This window comes from Alosa sapidissima, chromosome 22, assembly GCF_018492685.1.
Source record: "Alosa sapidissima isolate fAloSap1 chromosome 22, fAloSap1.pri, whole genome shotgun sequence".
Classification (NCBI taxonomy): Eukaryota; Metazoa; Chordata; class Actinopteri; order Clupeiformes; family Clupeidae; genus Alosa; species Alosa sapidissima.
Genome location: NC_055978.1, coordinates 7,176,080 through 7,192,882, shown reverse-complemented (window position 1 = coordinate 7,192,882; position 16,803 = coordinate 7,176,080). Strand labels below are relative to the sequence as shown.

Here is a 16,803-nt window from a genome sequence, read left to right as displayed (position 1 = left end):
TTGTAGGGGGTGCTACAGAGTCTGTGAATATGTGAGGGTTGAGTCCATTTCACTATATTTTGTGTCATCCAAGGATGTTACATGTCAAATTTAATCAGTCATATTCTTGTTAGAAATGTGAAACCAATGTGTACATGTCCATGAATTGCAAAGGTCAGACAGGTCAGATAAGCTTACACCAGTAATTTTCAACTAATAACATGTGGCACAAATTGATATAAAGGGCATAGAAATTGGCAACTGGTTTGCCGTATTTGAGACCTGTAGCTGAGTTTGTATTGCTGTAGCTTCCTGGATGTGTGAGGTCATTTCACTTTGAGGTTTCTGAATGTGTGAAGTAATTTCACTCCGATCCCATATTTACTAACCCTAGGTTATTAGGTCATAGGTCAGACAGGCCTTTGTAGGGTCACACCAATTACTTCACAACATTAGCACATATAATGCATGTGATGAAAACAGACTTATCTGAGGTTAATTTAAGCCTTGACCTTGCTGATGAAAACCAGAGTGCAGTCAATCAGTGGTCCAAACATATAGAACCAGTACAAGTGAAAGACAATTGAAGTAATTATTTACAGTCCTTTACTATCAAAGATGCTTTAATGTACATTGATACATGAAGGGGATATTGAAGTACTCAAGTCCCAAAGAAGGATGACAATACAATAGTATTATAGTCAATTAACATAACTCAATAAAGAATATGGTTACAATTTCAAGCATGATTTAAAGAAATTGACTTTCAAAAACTAAAAAATTTGCGTTTTTTAAGTGATTATGGATTTTTATAGTCTAAGAGCAAAAATAGCAGTATTGCTTAAGCCTATATGATGCACCAAAGTAAGTAGGAATGTTGGACATGTCTTAATTCATATTAATTGACATCTACAGACTATAGGCTTTAAGAAAATATATGGTTTAGATGGTCAATTCAGCTGTCCCTTAATAGTGTAGGCCAAAATGTATTAGCTGAACAAAATTCTTCTAAGTTACCCTAGCAAAAACCTAGCAACCAACATAAGAACCATAGCAACAACCTAGCAACCATATTAATTACCCTACCAACAACCTCACAACTACCACCACAATGTCAACCGAGCAACCACCATTGCAACCAACATGATTAACCTTGCAACCAGCATAGCAACCACTTTATTTGGAATAGCAACCACCATATCTACCCTAGCAACACCCTAGCAACCTTCTTGGTTACCCTATCAACAACCTAGCAACCACCTGTACAATGCCAACCTAGCAACCACTTTGATAGTCAACCAACATGACTAGCCTCGCAACCATCTCAATTACCCTAGCAACCAGCATAGCAACCACTTAATTTAGTATAGCCACCACCATATCTACTCTAGCAACACCCTAGCAACCTTCTCAGTTACTCTATCACCAACCTAGCAACCAACATGATTACCCTATAAACCTGCATAGCAACCACTATATATCCTGTAGCAACACCATAGCAACCTTCTCAGTTACCCTAGCAATAGCTTAGCAACCACTACCATAGAAACCCCTATGTTTAACAAAATACATGTAGAAAGCCTCCAGGGTTTCCTGCAGAAAATTGGTTAGTCAAAGTGGTATGGTGGGGTGGGGTGTGGTGTTCTTGTTTGTACGATACAATAAAGACTCCACCATACAAACTATACCACACTATACAATTTTTTACAAATAAGAACAGTGAATTAATGTGTGCAACTTTAACAAACATTATACAAACTATACAACAATGAAGTGGAAAAGAATGCAAAAGAAAGAAAAACAACATTTTCAAAATGTGCAAACGTAATCACAGTCACTGCTTATGGCAGAGCTGACAGCATCGCTACAGCCATCCTCCTTGGTTTAAAAAAACACAATATCAATGCCCTTTGATAATTGCACTCTTTAACAAGTGCGGACCATTTATGCTTTCATGCAGGCTATCAGACTGTTGCCCTGCAGCCTGTTCTGCAAGTCTATCTTGATCTATACATGGAGAGTAAATGAAGTTTAGATTATTTTAGACTTTTGTGTAAGATGTGTAAGATTTACACAAACGATGATAAATAACGCGATGACACCACCCGCTGCAGACCATAGGATGTGAGAATGCGCTCCACAACACAGCTGTAAATGGAAGCAAGGACTGAGGTGTCAAGGCCAGCATGCTTCAGCCCCTTCAGGAAGTGGACAAACAAGGCCTTGTTTACATGCTCGCTGTCTTGTTGTTTGTAGAAGGACACTGCTTTAACAGCTCCTTTGTGTAGGTGTCCTGTTGGAGTCATATAATGAAATGGAATGCATACATCAGGATATCAGGAGCGAGGATCTGTGAAAACATAAGTAGAAGAGAGAAATTTAAGATATGTTTAGAACATTTTGAGCTCCAACACAAAGGCAAAGCAGTTTCAGCCATGCAAACCATATATTTTCTTAAAGCCTGTCACTTGTACATGTGAGTTAACATACACTAGCACATGGCCCACCTTCCTGCAAACTTTGGAGGATATAAATGTATACATGGCACTATTTTGTATATTGTCAAAGTCAGTAGAAAGGTGGGACATGTCCTAATGTATATTAATTGACATCTAGAGGCTATAGGCTTTCAGAAAATATATGGTTTAGGTCAGTGTTTTTCAACCACTGTGCCGGGGCACACTAGTGTGACTGAGGTGTCAAGGCCAGCATGCTTCAGCCTCTTCAGGAAGTAGACAAATGAGTAGCCAAACAAGGACAAACAAGGCCTTGCTTACATGCTGGCTGTCTTGTAGTTTGGCATCACTCTCCTTTCTGTGAGTGTTCTGTTGGAGTCATATAATGAAGTGCAACCCATACATCAGGATATCAGGAGCAAGGATCTGTGAAAACATAAGTAGAGGGGAGAAAAAAAAGACATAAAGATATGTCGAGAAAACATTGCAGGACCATCCCTAAACAACACATCAGGACACCTTTCTTTCCTTTTTCATTTGATCACTACTGCAATTCATAGACATATGTTGTATACAGGTGAGACAAGGGTAAAACCGATGTGGGTATTTATGCTATTATAGAATAGGCTACTAAAATATAACTCCACAACTTCAAGTGTCAACACTGTAGTTTTGGAGGAGTATTTGTAGTTCTTATGCAGGAAAATCAGTATAGGCTACTTTGAACATTAAAAGCTGCATGCACTACGTAGTACACACATGCATACAATGCATTATTTTGGAGATAGAAATGTTGTACTGCTTTGTTTTTCAGAAAAACGGTAGTAGCCTATAACAGAATTTTTTGTCACATGAATTACCCAGACCCAAAGAAACAAATAGCTTATTACGTGAAACTGACCTGCTTATAATTTAATGTCAAACAACATCTCAACTAATTGAAAATCAGGATTGTATCACCATCACACTCATTCCGATAATTTAACCATAACGTGTCGTGAACAACGATTTATTTGGCTAATTATCATGTATTTGTCCACATCTTTTACCATTATAAGACATTGAATTGAACTAAGATATTGCTAATTTCAATTACCCAGACCCAAAGAAACAAATAGCTTATTACATGAAACTGACCTCATTATAATTTAATGTCAAACACCATGTCAACTAATTGAAAAGCAGGATTGTATCACCATCGCATTCATTTAGATAATTTAACCATAACGTGTCGTGAACAATGATTTATTTAATTGTCAATCATGATTTAACAGTGATGTGTCACATGACAGCAACCAGCCTATCACACTGGGGCTCTTATACGGGGCTCTTCGGTGTTTTTAAAGCGTTTACATAACTCATAAAATCTGCAGATGACACAGCAATAGTGGGATTAATACAGAATAGCGAGGAGACCAACTACAGGGCCTGGGTGGATCAATTTGCGAAATGGTGTAGGTCCAGCTGTCTTCTTCTAAATATACAGAAAACAAAGCAAATAATAATAGACTACAGTACAGAACTGGGAGCCAGTCCCCCCAGTGTATGGTTAAAAATGGTGAGGATGTTGTGATTGTAGTCGAGTACAAGTACTTAGGCACAATCAGAGGCGCACCTTGTCAACAGGCAAGGCAGGCAACTGTTTGGAGCCCCAAGCCACTAAGGGGCCCCCGACCTGGTCTCAGCGCGTTTGCCGGTGGGTCGAGCGAGAATTTCGTCCATAGAGATTGAATGATATATTTATTTTGCGTGCTCCTGTCCTGTTGTACAAACAGTAGGCTACATCTGTACATATGTAGGCCCTATGCTATGGCCTTATAAACAGCGGATCTGAGTTCAAAAGAGTTAAAAGAATCCGCACATATTTAGGCTACTGTGGTAGCCTAAACGTCAATCGAGGATGCAGTGATGACGGATCAACATCGGAGTTTGGCATTTAGCCTACTCAATGAAGTTAGGCTAATGTTAATTGACAGAAAGATTGAACATGGTTTGCTACATCTATACGCCAGTAAACTTCAGCTAGCTAGTTACAGTAACAGTTACAACTAGTTAAGCAAGGAGACGGTTAACGTTATGTTTGTAATAGGGCTGTCAGCCATAACATGTTAATCACGATGCAGTAAGGACCAAGCATACACGTTAATTTTTTAGAACCCGATTGACGCAAAGTGCTCCAAAAACACAACATTTCTTCTTTGTTACATTACTCCGGAACTGTTCCTCGCAGCGAGATGAAACCTTTAAGAGCAGAAGTGGGGCTTTCCAACGAGACTACACACTTGCCTGTACGATCAAGTATGGGTATGGGGGAAAAAATCATGAAATTAAATCAGATTGCATCATATTTACAGTCTACAGTTCTTTGCGTTTACCTGCGCACCCATTACTCTCGTTTGAATTACTTGCGGACCCGTGATCGCATAGATATGGCAAGCATCTCAGATGAAAGAAGAGACACAGGGCTATCCATTGGTACCATGTATATCCTTCTGGGTTATACAACAGACGAAGTGATAGCAAAATAATAACTTCATATCGCTGGACTTACCCCACGTTTTTGTCTGTTTTTATGACAAAGCATGTTTATGATGCAACTTTATCGTGTGTTTCTCTATGGCAAAGCATGTTCATAATCCGGTTTTCAGATCCTAGCAAATTCCTGCGTGGCATCCAATTCAAGGCTCACATTGCATCCCAATTTGTTCAACAAAGAAACCCCGTTTTTGCCTCTACTTTGTTCATGGCAATGCAGTTAAAAAAGTTGTTGTAGAGAACCATTATGAGTGCATACAACATAGGCACACAGGCTAACGCGCAAACTCGGGTCAAGTCAGGTCAGATCAGTTCGTGTCACAGATATAGAGCGCAGAGAGGTCATTTTTCATCACTAAATTAAAAAAAATGCCATTTATTTCTGTAAGGCGCACACCACATATGTCTGTAAATTGCTCAGCCCCAGAGAATCCCTCCACCACGGCAATGATTTTGCCAGATTCAGGACAGTCTGATCTACACACGCATACTGTAAGGCAAGTCGAGCTGCCAGCTTGCAGTACATGTCAAAATATAAGAATTTTTATAATACGCTTTTGTATTTTTATTATTTAACATAATAACCTAATGGTGATATAACATAATGGTGATAACACTTGTCGGTAGGGCCCTCTTGGAATTTTTGCTTGGGGCCCCCACAGACTCTAGAATCGCCTCTGGGCACAATAATAGATAATAAGTTGAATTGGGACAGTAATACCAACACCATCTATAAAAAGGGGCTGCAGAGGCTGCATTTTATGTGCAAACTAAGACAATTTAGAGTGGATAGAGATATATTACTTTTCTATCATTCATTTGTGGAGAGCATGCTACTTTTTTGTTGTGTTACCTGGTATTTCTCTTTGTCAGTGACCAAAAAAAAACCAAACTGAGCAAGATAGTTAACATGGCCAGCAAGATTGAGGGGCAAAAACCAGACAGTATTGCTACGACCTGTGAAAGAAGGGTGTTGAAGAAAGGTCATGCAAATAATAGAGATATGTCACATCCCATACACCAGGCATATGAGGTGTTGCCATCAGGGAGGTTCAGGCTACCTTCTTTCCAAACAAATTGAGCCAGTAGGTAATTCATTCCAACTAGCATTACATTGATGAACAAGACGTTACCTGCAGGACCATGCACTTTCTTTCCAGCTGGACTATCACAGTATGCACAACTGCACTTTATCATTCTATAAATGTGTAGTGGGGTCTGTGCCTTCTGCCCTGATGTTGTGTATGTGTGGGAGTGTGGTAGGGTGGGGGCGGTTGGGGTGAGGGAAATTCTGGTCTATATTCCGTCTTGTATTCAGTCTTGTCTAACTGTCTACTGTATGGCGCAGAACAATTTTCCGAAAGGACAAATAATAAATCTATCTATCTATCTATCTATCTATCTATTATTTTAGAAGATTTTGGTTTGATTTTGGTTTGAACACCTTTCTACGAAAATCAATCTTGGGATAAAGTAATTATACACTACTCACCCTGGGGCTCATATAGGGTTTTCCCTCTAGACCCTGCAAGTGGCAATAAAGACAATTTAGACCACCATGGCGTAAAGTATGCATGCTTAAAATGCAACAAGTACAAAAAATCATATACAGACACAAACACAATCATACACAATCATATTTTTATGTCTGTTGGACAATTCAATCATCCACACTCATCCCTCTCCTCCCAAGGGACATATGCATATCTTTACATTCAACGTAGTTTTCAACAACAATAACAAACAGCAATAAAGCTTTTCTACATATGGGTGTAGAATTTTTGATAACATATGGCTCCTTTTATCCTAAAGAATGTCAAATACATACCGACTGGCTCATCAAAACAGGAAAGGCTATCCAGACCAAGTCCATGTAGATCCTTCACAGTTGAAAATGAAGAGGCCTTATCTGAAAAAGATCAATAGAAACCTTACTCTAAATCCCCATCCAAGAACAATTACTATGTGTTCTCCTTTTCTTCAGTAGCAAATACACTGCCCGTGAATTAGAAATATATTGGTGTCCCAATATAATGTTTACTCATAACAGCTGGCAATAGTGATTGCATGCAGATAAGTATCCGTGCAGCAAGATTGTGTCAGCTTAATGTTACAGTTTGTGTTAGGAAACAGTAGGTGAGTGGCGTGGGTCAGCATAGGAGACGGTAGACGAGTGGTGCTGGACAGTAGGCAAGTGGCGCAGGGCAGTAAAGGAGACAGTAGGAGAGTGGCATGGAATAATAGGAAACAGACACGTCACCAATAACAGTGCGAGTGGCCTACTGTAATTACTGCTATTATTATCATTATTATGTATTATTATCAATTTGTTTTGTTATAGGCTAGACACACATTCCATATTCACTGTATAGGCTATTTCTGTCACTGTACACATGTCATCTGGAAAACTTGCCTATTTATCTAACTGTTGTACATAATTAATCTTGATCGTCTACATAACTGCTTCTTTGCACTTCTGGTTGGATGTCAACTGCATTTCATTGGCTCTGTACCTGTAGCCTACTCTTTTAAATTACAATAAAGTTGAATCTAATCTAAATCTAGCCTAATCTAATCTCTAATATTATGGGCTACACACATTGCAATTCTCTATTGAATTAAACCCTTCTCTTAATCAGGTTAAAGAAATACAAAATTATATTATAATATAAGTGAATATCTAACATCTGAGAACTGCTGTATCAGAATACAATTGTTTTATAGCTGATATGTGGCCTAAAACAATGCGCGTTTTCGCAACGAAATCTATTCACGTTCATCATGATTATCGATTATACATGCCTGGCTGATAGGCTACCTCCCAGCTGTTAGCTTTAGCCCACCCTAACAATATTAGGCTACAATGTTAATTTACACAGACAACAGCTGTTTTACAGATTAACGTAACATTACATCATGCACGTTTGCTAAATTATAAGTTGTGCAAGCCTACTCTGAATTCACAGTATTGCCCATGCATAGGCTACTATTTCATGTTAAATCAACTTTAAAATGTATTGCTCAATTGCTAGGAAAATGATCATGCTAGCGGCAGTAGCAAGGCTCACCTCATTTCCCATTTGGATTCTTCTTTTTTCTCCGTCCCTGCTCGGTTCTTGTTTCTGGATTCTGGGGTTCAGCCTTCTAAAACTGCTAGCTAGAAGGTGGCTCCTTCTAACCCACAACTCAAAGCAGGCTTAAGAGTATGAAACTGCACGTCAAAAGCATCAAATAACATTCTGGCCATTTTGGGTCGGGCTTTTTTGACAGATGACGTGGTTCTGTTGGCTCATTGAATGCGAAATACAACGTGATAGTAACACGATAATTACGTCCTGCTCAACACGTTTTTTAACAAGGAAACGTGTTACACAACACGTCCCAATAGATTAATTAACGTGACAGTGACACGTTCAGACGTGAGACTGGGTTGATTACTTTACATGTATTGTTAGGATTTGGTAGCAATTCTAGCAACTTAGAGAACGTTTATTAATGTTTTCATTGTGACCACGAGTTCATACACACGAGTCTGGAAACTCCGCTAGCAACTTTCCATGCATTCAGTGTAGTTTAGCTTAGTGCGCATGGAAAGTGCAATTCAGTCTAGCAGGAAATGAATGTACATTTAGTTTAGCATTATGTTTATGCATTACCTCCGTATGGTCTATGTCTGTGAGTGTTTAGTGAGTCTCAGAATATTAATAAACTCGTTCTGTGCACCTGAACATTCCATGTGGCACGTCTCCCTTGCTAGTAGGGCTGACAGTGATGGTATAGGAATCATGCATGTAATATAGCCCATTCAACTACTTCTTTTTATTTTGCTTGTGCAGATGCTGTTTTATGTATGCCAGTGCCTGAAGGGATGTTTTGTTTTAACTTTTCCTAAAGGAATAAATGTGATAAGCCAGTTTTGGTCTCAGTCCCTTCACTGTCTGACCTATTTATATATTACTAATATATTAATAAAGCTTAACCAACTTTATTATAAGGGTCCCCCATACTGATAGTTATATATTACTAATATATTAATTAAGCTTAACCAACTTTATTATAAGGGTCCCCCATACTGATAGTTATATATTACTAATATATTAATTAAGCTCAAACAACTTTATTATAAGGGGCCCCACGCTTATAGCTATATACTACTAATATATTAATTAAGCTTAACCAACTTTATTGCAAGTGTTTCTGGCGCCGACAAGAGTGGCGGCATGTCAAGGTAGCTCCGTGTTTTTTTCTTGAATTTCCCCTTCGGGATCAATGAAGTATCTATCTATCTATTGTAAGGGTCCTATGGGGAGTGGTTCATATTGGGATAGGCAGAAGCACAGTTTAATATCAATTAGTTAAATAATAATAATTCATTAACTTTTCTATTAACATATAGTTTGTAAATAAAACATTTAACATTTAAATGATGTAAGAAATAACTATTAATTAGTGCCAAAAATACATTTAGTTAACTATTAACACATATTAATACAATATTAGTTAATAGATTTGCTGAAACATTAACATACAGATTTTATGTAAACAACAAATATTTAATTGATGATGAAAAAACTATTAACTTGTGCCAAATAGATATGTTAGTAACAATTAACAAATATTAACAAAGGGTTAGGTAATTACTAGTTTGCTATTTATTATGGCACCTTATTATGGAGTGTTACCAACAAAGGAATACTGCTTAACACTTTGACACCACCCCATTCGTGCATGGCATTCAACCCTGTCAATCAAATCAACTTGTTGCCTTGGTGTGTGATGCTGTCTGCCTTGTTCTTCAACTCTTCTCTCGTCATGTATATAGTCTCATATTCACCAATGCACATCTCTTTTGTCATGTATATAGTCTCATATCCACCAATGCACATCTCTTTTGTCATGTATATAGTCTCATATTCACCAGTGCACATCTCTTTTGGCATGTATATAGTCTCATATTCACCAGTGCACATCTCTTTTGGCATGTATATAGTCTCATATCCACCAGTGCACATCTCTTTTGTCATGTATATAGTCTCATATCCACCAATGCACATCTCTTTTGTCATGTATATAGTCTCATATCCACCAATGCACATCTCTTTTGTCATGTATATAGTCTCATATCCAGCAATGCACATCTCTTTTGTCATGTATATAGTCTCATATTCACCAATGCACATCTCTTTTGTCATGTATATAGTCTCATATTCACCAGTGCACATCTCTTTTGGCAGAGAAGCCAAGCCAGTTCTCTTCTTCCCTTCATGAGACTCAAGGCAGACAAATGAATAATTCAACTTTTTTGTATTTGAGAAAATCTGCTATACACACACACACACACACACCTACAAACACACACATACACAGAAAGAGAGTGTGTGTGTGTGAGAGAGAGAGAGAGAGAGAGAGAGAGAGAGAGAGACGCACACACAGGCACAGAGACAGACACATACACACACACACACATTTCTCTGCTCATCCTGCTTGCGCTGGGTTTTTTGTTTTTCATTTCGTCTCGATGAAACAGACAGACGTCCTTCGGCAGCTCTTTTGTCTTCCTCCTCCAGGAGATTCCTTTTTCCCTCCTGTTCTGTCTGCTGTGTGTGTGTCAGAGTGGCAGTGCGTGTGAATGTGTAGGTGTGTGTGTGTGTGTGTATGTATATGTATCTGTGTGTGAATGTCTCTCTCTCTCTCTCTCTCTCTCTCTCTCTCTCTCTGTATATGTGTGTAGGTGTGTGTGTGTCTGTTTGTGTGTGTGAATGTCTTTCTCACTCTCTCTCTGTGTGTGTGTGTGTGTGTGTGTGTGTGTGTGTGTGTGTGTGTGTATGTATGTGTGCGTGTGCATGTGCGTGTGTTTGTGTGTGTGTATGTATGTATGTGTGCGTGTGTGTGTAGGTGTGTGTTTATGTGTTTGTATGTGTGTGTGTGCGTGTGTGAGGTGGGGAGTGTGCCGTGGCCTTCTCCTCCAGGCCAGTTCATCAGTTCTTCAGCCAGTCAGCTCTTTAATCAGCCCCACCTGTTTAACAGCCTCTTCCATTTCACCCACCAGGTGGGTGGGGGGTGTCAGTTAGTGCACTTTACCGCTCCAGCACAACCACCCCCCCACCCCCACCCCCCCGGTGTTGTCACGACAACTCGTGAATAAGCTGTTAACAGCCCTCCTGTCTGTCCATACAGACTGGGCGCCCTGAGACAAGTGGTGAGACGCAGAGTCAACACGCTATCTAAATGCAAATGGATCGCCGCGACACTGCAGTGTGTGTGTGTGTGTGTGTGTGTTGATGAACATGAGCATTGAGTGACTCTGGGTGTGTGTGTGTGTGTGTGTGAGGTTATGATGAGGTAAAAGAGACGAAGAAGAGGCAAGTGGTTCGCCAAGGCACTGTGGTGTGTGTGTGTGTGATGAAAGCGAGCCTTGAGCAAGCTTGTTTGTGTGTGTGTGTGTGAGGTTATGATGAGGTAAAAGAGACAAAGAAGAGGGTAGTGGTTTACTGAGACATGCCAGCATGTGTGTATATCACATGGCTTGAGTGAGTGTGTGTGGGTGTGTGTCTGTGTTGGTGTGTGTGTGTGTGTGTCTGTGTTGGTGTGTGTGTGTGTGGGTGTGTGTGTGTGTGTGCGTGCATGCGTGCGTGTGTGTGTGTGTGTGTGTGATTGAGTGAGGTTATGATGAGTGGAGGCAAGGGATATGGGCTGTGTGGTGATCAAATATTGAAAGTGACTTCAGCACCTCTCTGTGCCTGAGTCCTTTCTGTCGGCGCTGAAGAGCTCACAGGCTGTTTGGATTGTGAGAGCCATACACCGTCTCCAGGCTTATCGGCAGACCCGACCACGTCATGTGCTCTTTCACAATCATGTCTACTGTATAGCCTCACAGCGAAGCTACACCAAGCGCGAAACTAAAGCGTTACGTTCGCGATGCGTAAAATCCATCTTAGATGAATAGCCTATTTTTTTCGAACGTACGCTCCTCTATCACGTCTGGTGTAGCTACTTCCATTGATTATAGTGGCAGCTAATTGTTGCAGCAGACGCAACGCGAACGGAACGCTTCAGTTATGTGCCTGGTGTGAATGAACTCTATGCAATGCTGTTCCACAACATCAAAACCAAGCCTCTCTGCTCACTTGGTGAGGTGATTCGTGTTGGTCCGTCATCCTGACGCCGATCCTCACACACGCTTCATCATTGTGTTCATTCGGATCGCATTGGACTTATTGGATGCATTACATGTCATGTTTGTTAAACGTCTCTCCCTTAACAAGCATGGGAAGTCTGTGCGCTTTGTTAAAAATATGATCAAACAGTTCAGCATTGCAACTGCCAGCCATTACCGTTTTAACTCAAAGCTATGTGTTATCAGTTCTCTCTTCGTTCTGACGGAGGAGTGGTCTCTCAAATATTGTCCTTTAATTCACTAAGCCACTAAGGAATGACACCAACTCTTTCCTTCTTTATCGGATATGATTATACGCATGAACAAGGGCTGTTCTGTTATCATGCATAGTCATAGCTGTCCTTTCCTTTGCATTCAGGGCTTAGGCCAATCCCTTCTATAGATGTGCACATATGGGAGCATATGATCTGTCTTTGCCCTGGTCTCATTATTCTTTCCCAAACTGCTCGAAGTTAATTACATTTGTACATCAATATAGGCATTTGACCTTCTCTGACCTCCATACATTTGCAGTTTTTACCGTTCAGTGCGGGCTCAGGGGAGCCTGAGCCAAAAGCAGAATGAGGCCAATTATTCACAAGTGTGCTGTGCAACTTTTTTTTTCTTCTGTCCTGTTTCTGTGTCTTAGCGACACCATTACAGTGGGATGAAAGTAGAGAGGAGGGAGAGGGAGTCTGTGTGTGTGTGTGCATGTGTGTGTGTGTGTGTGTGTGTGTGTGTGTGTGTGTGTGTGCATGTGTGTGTGTGTGTGTGTGTGTGTGTGTGTGTGTGTGTGTGTGTGTGTGCATGTGTGTGGGTGTGTGTGTGTGTGTGTGTGTGTCTCTTCACGACACCATTACAGTGGGGCGAAAGTAGAGAGAAGAGAGTGGGTGTGTGTTTGTGAGGAGGGATTGTGTGTGTGTGTGTGTGTGTGTGTGTGTGTGTGTGTGTGTGTGTGTATGTGTGTGTGTGTGTGTGTGTGTGTATGTGTGTGTGTGTGTGTGTTCGCCTTCGTGACACCAATACTGTACAACTTAAAATAAGGAGAAATGTGGGAGTTCATTTTTGTGAACAAGAAGTATGATCACATGTACTTGCATGCATGTGTGTGTGTGTGTTTGCGTTTGTGTGTGTGTGTGTGTGTGTGCATGTGTGTGTGTGTGTGTGGGTGTGTGTGTGTGTGTTTGCGTTTGTGTGTGTGTGTGTGTGCGCGCGTGTGCATGTGTGTGTGTGTGTGCATGTGTGTGTGTGTGTGTGTGTGTGTGGGTGTGTGTGTGTGTGTGTGTGCGCGCGTGTGCATGTGTGTGTGTGTGTGCATGTGTGTGTGTGTGTGTGGGTGTGTGTGTGGGTGACACAGTGAAACAAAAGGAAAACTGGTGCACCTGCAGTAACCTTGTGTGTGTGTTTTTGTGCAAGTAATTCCTCACCTCCATTAATAACAATAGGGGCTGCACGCTGCCTCAGTTGCTGACCCTAATTGGCTTTTTTTTTCGCGCAATACAGCCAGAGCATTTGGTAAATATTTAATGCCGTCTATTTCACATGCACTCTGACAATGATAGATTGTGCAAATAGAAAAGTCCTCTCTACTCCGTGCATGTTTTAAAAAGGAAGATTTATATCGCTGCTCAGCACTTCCTGGCTCCCCATCCCAGTTTGGAGCGAGAGAGACAAAGAGATTGCGCTACGGCATGGGGGCCAATTTTAATGCCTTGAGTCCTTGAGCTGAAGAGAACTACTTTGTCTTCTTCTTACTCTGCAAGGAAACTTTGGCTGCAGTGTTGCCTGAACTCCCCCAACACACGCACACACACACAGACACACAACACACACACACACACGCATACACACACACACAGACACACAACACACACACACACACACACACACACACACACACACTCGCACACACACATGCACACACACGGACACACACACGCACACATACACACACAACACACACACACACACGCACACACACACTCACACACACACACACACACACACACACACACACTCACACCCTCTCCCACCAGAACTCAAATCTGCCTCTTTGCTTTTGTGCCAGTTTCTCTTAATGTCTCTTGTTTCTGTGAGGAAAGAGAAAAAAAAGAGGGAAGAAGAAGGAAAAAAAGAAAGAAAATAAAAAAGAATTGCGTCGCTCTGCAATCCCCCGTCGAGCTCTGAACTCTCTAACAAGTCACGGAGGACTTCTCCGCTCACAGCCATTCCTCTGCACCTAATTCAGCCGCTTTCTGATTCAATTATTTCTATTATTGTTCCACAGAAAACTCGAGAGGTGAGAGACTCTCTCCAGAGTTTGGGGGGGGGGGGGGGGGGGGTGACTGGCATCAAACGAACTGACTGCTTTAGACTTTAATGCTGCAGGGGTGGCTTGCACTTGATTACAGAGTGAAGTTTGCCTCTCAAACCCCCAGGCTAATTTCAGTGATAGGGGACCTTGTTGACGAAGCGACAGGGTCCTGATACCTTCACTCTAGTGAGACTTACCGTAGTCCCACATTTTTTATGAGTGCCGAGCAAATGCTTTTTTATATATATATTAAGAGCCTTAATATCAGCTGAAGCACAAAACAGAGTGATGTTGAGAAAGTAGTGGGTTCTGTTCAAGTAGAGACATAAGTTAAATACCCTAAACACATACAAACACACACTCACACACACATACATGTCAAACACACACTCACACACACATACATGTCAAACACACACACACACACACATACATGTCAAACACACACACACTCACACACATACACACCTTGTATCTATACAGACACATGAATGTGCTTATATGTGTATACACACACAAATGCAGACATGCACACACACAGATGCACGCGCACACACTCACATACCTAATAGAGCAAACATATAAGACATACCCCACCAACACATGATCACATCCTTCCCACACACATACACACAGACACACACACACACACAGTCCCACTCCTCTCTCACACACCAACACATTTTATGAAACAAAAGCAAAAACAACTTGTTCCATTATGAAGACAAAAGATCAGCTTAAACATGGTTTAGTATCCCCCCACGCATCCAAGGCCACTTGTATCATGATCAAGAGAGAATCAGAGCTTTAGACACATCACTCCCCTGAAATGTCCAAATCCATACACCCACTGTAGATCCCCCCAGCCCCGCTGAGAGTACTCGTTGTGCAGTGACAGCCATCAGACTCCCCTGCATCTGTCAGAACGTTGTATGACTCCCCCCCACGAGCGAACGAACCAAAGTGACAACAAGCCCCCCAACCACACACACACACACACACACACACACACACACACACACACCAACCCATGCATGCACACATGCATGCAGGCATTCAAGGACACATTAATTAGTTCCTGAAAACAGCAGACAGATGGTTTTGAAGGACAGCTCTTCAGCCTCGGGTGACGGCTAGCCACGATTAACGACAGCGACTGTCAAGTGCAATTTCCAGAGAGTAAGAGAGAGAGACAGAGATAGACAAAGAGAGACAGAGAGAGAGAGATGGAGTCACACTTTTAAACGAGAGACTATCCGTCACATGGGATTTTAAACACCACAGAGAGGGGGGTAAGCTCTCTGTGGAGTTCATATCACAGACAACACATTTGCATTTTCCATCTATGACTACTCTGATCAACATTGCAGTGGGGAGTGTGTGTGTGTGTTTGTGTGGGTTTGTGTGTGTGTGTGTGTGTGTGTGTGTGTGTGTGTGTGTGTGTTTTTGTGTGTGTGTGTGTGTGTGTGTGTGTGTGTGTGTGTGTGTGTGTGTGTGTGCATGGCAGGAGGAGGGGGTCATTTATTAATTTAAGGATAAATTACTGCTTATTTGTGATGACACATAAAAGTGAACATCTCTGACAGTAGCTGATGGAATGGATACCACTCTGACAAGGCCTAGATCTCTACTGAATTCAACTGATAACTGGGATAAATGGGGAAAAAACATCCTTAGAAGATCACAAGCTCTCAGTGGGACAAAGACGACACACACACACACACAATTAGAAAAGAATTGAGAACGGGTGCAATGGAATATTTTCCTTTTCCTTATATTATTATATATTTCCCTTCATTCTCCATTGCAATTATGAACTAAATCATCTGGGATTTCTTTTTCCAAATCAAATATATTTAACTGTGATAATCCATCACAGTGGCTAATGTTTTGATTACCAGGGCCCCTTTGGTCTCAGTTTATTGCTGCAAATGCAATATTGACTGAACATTATCTGATCATAATTGCTCTGTGTATGTGTGTGTGTGTGTGTGTGTGCGCGCAAGTGTGTAGGTATGTGTGTGTGTGTGCGTGTGCGTGTGCGTGTGCGTGTGTGTGTGTGTGTGTGTCTGTGTGTGTGTGTGTGTATGGTTGAAGTCCATGTTCATTCATTAATTCTTAAGCTATGATTGAGCTTTGATGCTACGTGAAGGCTAATTCCTGATTTTATCACTCTCACACTTTTATCACAATAATAGAAAAAAGAAACCCTCTGAGGTGATTTTGGTGGATTTGTCTCCGACTGCACAGATTTAGACCAGATCTGTTGTCTGATGATTTACAGTGACAGAAATGATGAAGATATGACACAAATCCTTCAGACCAGAAACACATAACGGAGGAGCAGGCATGAAAACTCCAGA

General features: G+C 41.1%; 1 long non-coding RNA gene across 2 annotated transcripts; it reads right to left on the bottom strand.

Moving 5' to 3' along the window:
* Nucleotides 1-1,626: 1,626 nt before the first annotated feature.
* Nucleotides 1,627-8,397, bottom strand: LOC121697822. 2 transcript variants are annotated; one of them, XR_006026560.1, is made up of 5 exons: nt 8,039-8,397; nt 6,799-6,879; nt 6,463-6,495; nt 2,757-2,861; nt 1,627-2,329 (listed from the first exon to the last, which is right to left on the bottom strand). It is a non-coding gene; the product is annotated as an uncharacterized LOC121697822 (long non-coding RNA). The 2 variants fall into 2 exon arrangements; XR_006026559.1 differs by lacking the exon at nt 1,627-2,329 and having other exon boundaries at nt 2,338-2,861.
* Between the last annotated feature and the right edge of the window lie 8,406 nt (nt 8,398-16,803).